The 8,480-nt window shown below is 37.8% G+C and overlaps 1 pseudogene; it reads right to left on the bottom strand.

Moving 5' to 3' along the window:
• Positions 1-258: 258 nt before the first annotated feature.
• On the bottom strand, positions 259-973 carry LOC148208906 (uncharacterized; annotated as a pseudogene).
• Between the last annotated feature and the right edge of the window lie 7,507 nt (positions 974-8,480).

Here is an 8,480-nt window from a genome sequence, read left to right as displayed (position 1 = left end):
TTAGAAAGAAGAGATACATCCTTCAATAGTATGATGAAAACAACCAGAACCATCAGACCAATCCTCACTATAACCAAAAGAAGTATCAGTACAATAATTAACAAGTCGATCAACAACTTCAATTTATAAAACAATGTTCCCAATTGAGTTGTTTAGGCTTGTTAATTTCCTGTACAACATCTGCTTCTGCTTCTTTAAGTTTCACTTGACAATTTTGTTTAATATGGCCTGGTTTCCCACATCGACTAGATACCACCTTCACCCGATAATCACGTTTGATATGTCCCGACTTTCCTCACCTAAAACATCCTTTCGAATTACCTTTGGACTGCCTTTCATTTCCAAAATGCTTGCTATCATTTGAAGAACATTAAAAAACATAACTTCTTTCTACTTTGTCTCTTGTATAAAGAATACCTTCTACTTTGAGAGAAGATCACTTGTTGTCACCAAGCATTTCTTTCATCAAGGCTTCCTGATTTGATAACAAATTTTCCAACTCAATGATAGAAGGTTGATTTACCCAACCTTGTATTGAAGAAATAAACGACATAAACTCCTTTCGCTGTCCACGAATAAGATACCGACGCAAACGAACATCCCTAATGGGTTCCTCCTTGTCCAATTCTGAAATTTCATAACACAAAGTTTTAACTTTTAGAAAATCCTTTGAAACTGATAAATTACCTTGAGTTTTTCTAGCAAGTTCATTCTCCAAATACTGCAACCTCGTCGTGTTCTTATGAATGAACAACCTTTCAAGTGTATCTCACACTTCCTTTGGAGAATCTATATCACGAACATGCTCGATATACTCCTTGAAGATAGAAGTTCGCAAAGCAAATAAAGCTTTGCCACATTTGATCTTCCACTTCCTTTGTACCTCAGCATTTTGTGGAGTATCATCTGAAATTACACTATCTTCACCAGATATAAGATCCCACAAATATTGCCCTGGTAGAAAAACTTCCATCGTAGCCTCCAGTAGCCACCCATTATCACCGGTAAGCTTATCTACACAAACATTGCTTCCACCGTTCATCTTCATGAGCACTAGACTCAAACACCGAGCACGAAACTCAAACACAAGATAAAGAACCTTGATGCTCGATACCATGTAACGAAAACGAAGATGAACAACAAAGCAAAGCAAGAGAGAAATCGTACGAAGGAAGAACTTCTATGCATTGAATTGATAATTGTTACAAGCATTTATAGTGAAATAGGAAAACCGACCACTAACTCACCAACATACCACTATCCTTAAATTTCTCTCTAACCACATCATTACTCCACTAAGCCACTAACCTACAAACTCTCCCAACATACACATCCACTTATCCAGTAACTTAGTTAATTACCAACTATGAAATTAGCTACCTAGTATAACTTAAAATGTGGAAATACTAACAAATAAACTAATACAAAGTTTGGACTAATTCTAACACTTCCTGCCTGAGTGCTAAAAGCGAGAGAGAGGAGTGGTTGTATTGCAGATTTTTTCCGTCAATATTTATCCCTATTTTTATTCATGTTATTGTAGGTTATTGAGAATAGTGGGCTATTTTAAAACAAATTTGAAGTTGTATTATTGAAGGTTTGTTCTCCCTTCTATTTTTCTTTTTGGTAAAATTTTGCCTTAATTTTGCCCAGAATTAATGGCCAAATTTTGTCCAAAAATTTTCCCTAAGTTTCTATCTTGTTTCTGTACAAGTCTCCTTAATTTTTTTTTATTGTACTCATTAATTATAGTTAAAATATTATTATAATTAATTCTTCAATTTGATTATTGTACTCATTAATTATAATTAAAAGATTCTAAATAAAATTTTTAAATAACTATTTTTTTTTAATTTTAAGATTTATTGCAAAACAAAAAATTTAAAATATATTACTTATAATAATTATACTAATGAATGAAAATTAAATTTCAATCTAATTGTTTTAAATTATTTTAAGTAATTTACTTTAATAAATATTAATTGTCTAACAACAATTAATTATTTAAAATTAGTTAATATAAATTAATTGTTGATGGTAGATTCTAATATCATTCACATGCATAACCAAACACAGTTATCTTTCATTCCCAGACATATTATTCCTAGGCTTCTTATTCCCAGACATCTTATTCCCAGGTAGTCTTTTTAATACCTTGAACCAAACAACCTCTTAGGTTATTCCCAGGACATTATCCACATGTATATCGATGATATATCAAATATATACCCAGTATATATAATATCCCAGTTACTTAAAAATAACTTTGGATGTTTAGTTTATTGGATTTGGACAATAAATTCAACAACAATTTGATTGAATATAAAAACATAACTTTATTGAATATAAATTTATATTAATATAATTACAAACTATGAGTTTACGGCACTACATCCAACAAAGATTAATTTGGACAAAATTCAAAATTAAAACTATAGATTATAAATGAGAGGAGCATTTGAATATGATCCAAATTAATTAAATATAAGATATTTAATTATTAATTATTAATCAGATTAATAATATTTATTTATTTATTTATTTATTTTAATTAATTATATTAATTTTAAATTAATTATTTTTATTAATTAAACCACTCCCCTGCGTTTAAATTAATTATTTTTATTAAATTTAAATTAATTAAACCACTCCCTACGTTTAAATTAATTATTTTTATTAAATTTAAATTAATTAAACCACTCCCCTACGTTTTAGCAGGAGTGGGGAGGTGGCAAGTGAAGGGGTGATTCCCCTCCTTTGTCGATAAATGCATAGGCTTACATTTGGTCTCGACGGTTTTTTTTTTCGACTGAGATCCTCTCTAGAACGCCTCTCTCTCTCTCAAAGAATTCCCCTACAAATTCTTCCATCCAGCTCCTACAAGCCCAATCGTCGCCAGAGATATAGAGAGGAAGTCCTGATCGGAGGCGTCCAACTATTTGATCGAGGAAAAGTTCTGCAAAGGTATTAAACCTCTTTGTATAGTTCTTAGTTTTCTGTGTTTTCAATTTAAATGGAAAATAAGAACAAAGCGTTCGCACACTTCCGCCAGGATTCAATCCCTTCAGTTGCAACCTTCAAAAGTCCACCAAGGTTCGACCTCTACAACCAAATTTGCACCCTCTTCTTCTGGAAGTAAGACTTTCAAGAAAAAGAAGGCTGGTGGTAAGGGGTCCAAGCCTAACCCTACTGATGCCACTGCCAAGAAAGGCAAGGCCAAGGTTGCAGATAAAGGAAAGTGTTTCCACTGCAACGTGAACGAGTATTGGAAGCGCAACTGCTCGAAATACCTGGCCAACAAGAAGAAAACCAACGAAGGTAAATACTATTTACTTTTTTTGAAACATGTTTAGTGGAGAATGATGATTCTGCCTGGATATTAGATTCATGAGCCACTAACCAAATTTGTTATTCGTTTCATCGAATTAGTTCCTGAAGGTAGCTTGAAGCTGGAGAAATGACTCTTAAGGTCGGAACGGGAAAAGTCATCTCAACTGTGGCGATAAGGGAGCTCAAGTTGTTTACAAACAAGAATCTGTATATATTATTAGATAATGTGTACGTAATTCCAAAAATCAAAAGGAACACAATTTCAATTTCTTGTTTGTTAGAACATTTGTACTCTGTTTCTTTCAATTCAAATGAAGCGTTTATTTTCAAAAATGGTGTAAATATTTGTCCTGCTAAACTTGAAAACAACTTGTACATTCTAAGACCAAGCATTAATAAAACAGTTTTAAATATTGAGTTGTTTAAAAGTGTTAAAACTCAAACTAAAAGACAAAAAGTTTCTCCTAGAGAAAATATCTATCTTTGACTCTTAAGATTGGGTCACATTAATCTCAATATGATTGAGAGATTGGTTAATAGTGGCCTTCTAAGCGAATTAGAAGACGACTCCTTACACTATGTGAATCTTGTTTTGAAGGCAAGATGACTAAAAGACCTTTTACTTGAAAATGTTACAGAGCTAAGGAGCCCTTAGAACTAATACATTCGAACCTTTGTAGTCCGATAAATGCTAAAGCTCGAGGAGGGTATGAATACTTCATCTCTTTTATTGATGATTATTCAAGGTATGACTATCTATACCTAATGTAACACAAGACTGAAGCCCTTGAAAAGTTCAAGGAGTATAAGATCGAAGATGAAAATCAATTAGGTAAAACCATTAAAACACTTCAATTTTATCGAGGTGAAGAGTATATAGACTTGAGATTCCAAGACTATATAATAGAACAAGAAATCATGTCCCAATTCTTAGCCTCTGGTACACCTAAACAAAATGGTGTATCAGCAAGGAGAAATAGATACCTGTTAGACATGGTTCGATCAATAATGATCTATGCTCAGTTGCGTAGCTCATTTTGGGGTTACGTAGTAGAGACTGTCGTATACATTTTGAACGTAGTTGCATCAAAGAGCATTTCTGAAATACCCTTTGAACTATGGAAGGGTCATAAAGTTAGTTTACGTCACATCTGCATTTGGATATGTCCGGTGTCACGATCATACATTTTTCAACCGTGCGGCGCCATGATCCTAGCTCGACCATGGCCAGCCGTACGAGGAACTCTAGCTCCAATTCACTTCTCACGCCCTTTACTGGCTTCATCGGACCTTAGGCGAGGTTCTTTCTTCCTCGACCGAGCTTCACTTGCAGCAGATTTCTCACTTGTCTCGGCAATGCACGTCGCCCGTACGTGCATTTAAACTCTAACGCGACTCTAGCCGACTTGCCTCTACACTAGGCCAAGCCGCACGACTTTACCTTTCCTCTACTCTAGGCCAAGGTCTTATAAACGCGACGTCACAACTTGATTTCAACCATCTTGGTTCTCGGCCACTCGGCCGTCCCGCTCTTACGATGAGCCAGAACCTTACCGGGATGAGTTCTGACCCATAACGGGGCCAGAACGCGGTTAAAACGCCTACCGGGTACAACCGGGAGGTTTCTGCCGCTTAACTATGTCAAAACTAGCTTATCGCGCCCATCAGACTCCTCTAAGACCATTCCTGCCGAGAAACTAGTCAATAACGGGCTTAACGGCCTTACTGGGTATTTCCGGGATGATTCCTGCCGACTTCTGGACTAAGAATGATTAAACTTGGCAACCGGGATGAGTCTTACCACTTACCGGGCCAAGACTAGCTTTTTCTCACTTACCGGGTGCCCACCGGTACTTTAGGATGCCACCCCGAGCATCGGGATGTCATCGGGCTTCGCTGCTCATTTGGGCACGCATATCGAGAACCGACCCATGTGCTTGTCTTAATGATCGGGACCTTTCGGACATCTAGCCATCCGGACACTATCGTGGCACGACGACTCTTGCGCCCGTGCCGTGTCGTTCGAGCATACAGTACCGCATAGGGACCCTCGTGGTGCAACCTTCGACACATGGGCCAAGGCGCAATGCCGGCACACCCATGCCGCCCGACACTGTCCTCGAGTTTGCTATCCTCATCTTATAGACACTAGCCCTCGCCATGACACACGCATGTGCCATGGGGTGGCTCGCTTAGGCCCTGACATGGCCCAGGGTTAGTGGAGAGCCAACACCATGCCTCCCCCTAACGTACATTCTAAGGCAAACTTGGTCTGAGAAGCATGTACGTCGAAAGTGGTGAGGAGTCACTTGCCAACGTAGAGCGCACATCTGAACTCCGATTGACACGAAACTTGGCGTGCTTACATATCTCACTAATATGCATCTAACTCTAAAGCCGCTCGTCCAAACTCTTGACGGAAACCCGACTTCTAGGGTCGTGGCCGGGGACCCCAACTGGCCCCCGTTGAGCTTGTCACTAACACCACTGACATCGTCTTTCCTTACATTCTGCATACGCCTTCTCTAGGCCTTCTTGAGCACATCCATATGGTGTGTTAGGTGATGGACCATCCTCCTTGGTCGTATCACGACACTTCTTTCTCGGCCCTCGACATGGCTCGATGGGCGACATATGCTTGTCGCTGACACTTGCACACTACGTGGGCGTCACAACTTACTCTCTACTAGTATGGTTGTGACATTCTGGCACACATGCTCGTGACTAACCCAACGAAACTGGAGCCTCGTTCTAAAGTATGTCTATTCGTAGGTTACCCTAAAGAGACGAGAGGTAGACTATTCTTCGATCCTCTAGAAAATAGAGTGTTTGTATCGACAACGCCACTTTCTTGGAAGAAGACCGCATTCGAGATAAGAATGACCTTTCTCAGTCCTTATTAACTCCCTTGACTATTGGCATGTCCTAAGAAGATGGAACGAAATGAATTGTACACATTGTTAGGATTGATTCAGAGGAGGAGTTAGATGCATCCATCAAATATTATGGAAGTCAGTTCCACCTTTTGGCACCAGTTGAGAATCCTGGGCAAGATGACTCTTATAAAGTACCTGTAGAATCCTATAGCCATGCATGAGAACATTGCTTCCCATGATCTCACGATTATGACCTTAAATGATGCGGTGAGCATTCAATAGAGTGCCATAGTACAGAGGAAAAGGGGAATCCAAATAAAAATGAAGGGGATAATGGAGCAACATGGCAAGTAGATTCCAAAACATCACCTCGTACGTTGGAGCATTATGTAGCCATGATATGTACCATCAGTCAATTTTGATTTTGATAAACATCTTCTCTCAGTACGTACAAAGACATAAGATCGAATTCCTTTTAAAGATCTCTTTGGAGCCCGGAGGAGACCCAAAGTCCACACCAAGGAAAAGGGTGCAGAAGGAAAAGGTACAAGGGCCGGTAATTTTTGAACCAAAAACCCGAGCAGCCAAGTTAGGTGTTGCTACAGTTAGGCGGGTGCTTTGAAGCAACAAGTGGATATAGTCCGGACACTATTTTCCATATGGGACATCTCGTCAGCGGGTACCCATAAGCTTAGACTTGAAGATATTTCTGTTGCCGCAACCATCTGACTATATGTGGTAAAGAATTGGATCATGCCAACTTAGCATGATCAACATATCATTCATGATTGGGTCCTATTATTGTATGCCATGATGAAGGGGTTCCCAATTAACTTTGGGAGACTTATTGAGGGAGCAATTCATGAATGCCCAGCACGCAAGAATGGTACATTGTACTCTCCTGAATGGATCACATCTCTCAACCTTCGTCAAGGTGTGAGGTCCCAGAAAGCAAGATAGAAAGAAAGTTCCCAATGATAAAAGAGAGGAACTTAAAATGACTTCTGGGACATGCGCTCGCTAGAGAGGCAGCTCGTGGTGATTCACCAAGTTATGAAATTCGAGCCTTGAGGGAAACAATTAGGTGATTGGAGGAAAAATTGGAAACATCGGAGGCCGACTTGGAGGTGACAGAATGGAAATTGGAAGCAGTAATGGAAATTACAAAGAAGATGCATTGGAAATTTAAAGAAAGTCTCGAACTTGGGGCTTGACCACTTGATCCATGATGTCGTTTGTTCTTCGATTGGAGGGTGGTTTCATTCTTTTTCCTATGCTTGTTATATTCTTGTTGGAATTAGTTGCATGTTTAGGTTTTGGTAGGATAGTGTTGTGAAATTTTCTGGATGTTTCTGAGTTTAATATTTGGAAATAAGATCATCTAGTTTTTTATGTTTTGATTATGTTCTCATTATTGGCCTTAGCAAAGTGTATTTCTTAAAAAGTCTGTTACAATCATGATTTCATTTAGCATATTGGTGTCTTTTCTTCTTTTTCATGTCGATGATGATTTTTAAAAATTAGATAAACTTTGTTTTTTTTTTGTCTAAAGAAGTCATGCGCCGTTTGTCACTTAGTTCTTTTCAATAAAATCTTTTATTTACTTTTCTTCTTTTGAAACGTAAACTTTTTCAATGTTTTATGAATTCATTGTCCTCTTTCTCTTGATTTTTTTATTACCTCTTTAAAAATCTTTTCCTAGTGAGGGCACTGTCTCTCTTTAAGTTTAGGAGGGGGCGGTCTTTTGATTTTTAGAAACAAAATGCAATTTTCCAATCTTGAAACAACATTTGAAAGAAAATACATATGAAAGAAAAAAAGTCTTTGCAAGAAAGAGAAAAAAAGAGTCGAAAAAAATTAATAAAAGAGTCCTCTTTGCTTGTGAGAAAATAAGAGTGGGGAAAATATTAAAATTGTGAGAGAAAAAGAAGAGATGTAGGAAGCAAGAGTGACAATAAAATGTTCTTATTTTTGCAAATATCACTGTAGACACTCGTTGTAGCTTAGGTGAGTGGCATAAGAAGTTTTGAGGGTAGCAATTGGGTCTGGTATAACATCGTGCAACCGTAGATATGTTATGACCTGTTGTTACCTAAAAGGCCTCTACAAAGCTGTGGTGGAAATCCCCACAGAGGCTTGTAGTCATTTCTTTTTATTGTTTTATGGTAAGTTGGCTTATGGTAAGTTGGCTTTTCAAGACAGGAAGATGACAATGTTTTGATGATCTTTCCTAAGACACCATATGAAAAAAAAAATGTTTTAGTCTATCCCTGT

The sequence above is a fragment of the Momordica charantia genome (genome assembly GCF_013281855.1).
Source record: "Momordica charantia cultivar OHB3-1 chromosome 9 unlocalized genomic scaffold, Mcharantia_2.0 BLBB01000009.1, whole genome shotgun sequence".
In the NCBI taxonomy this organism is placed as follows: domain Eukaryota; kingdom Viridiplantae; phylum Streptophyta; class Magnoliopsida; order Cucurbitales; family Cucurbitaceae; genus Momordica; species Momordica charantia.
This window is presented reverse-complemented; position numbering and strand designations above follow the sequence as displayed.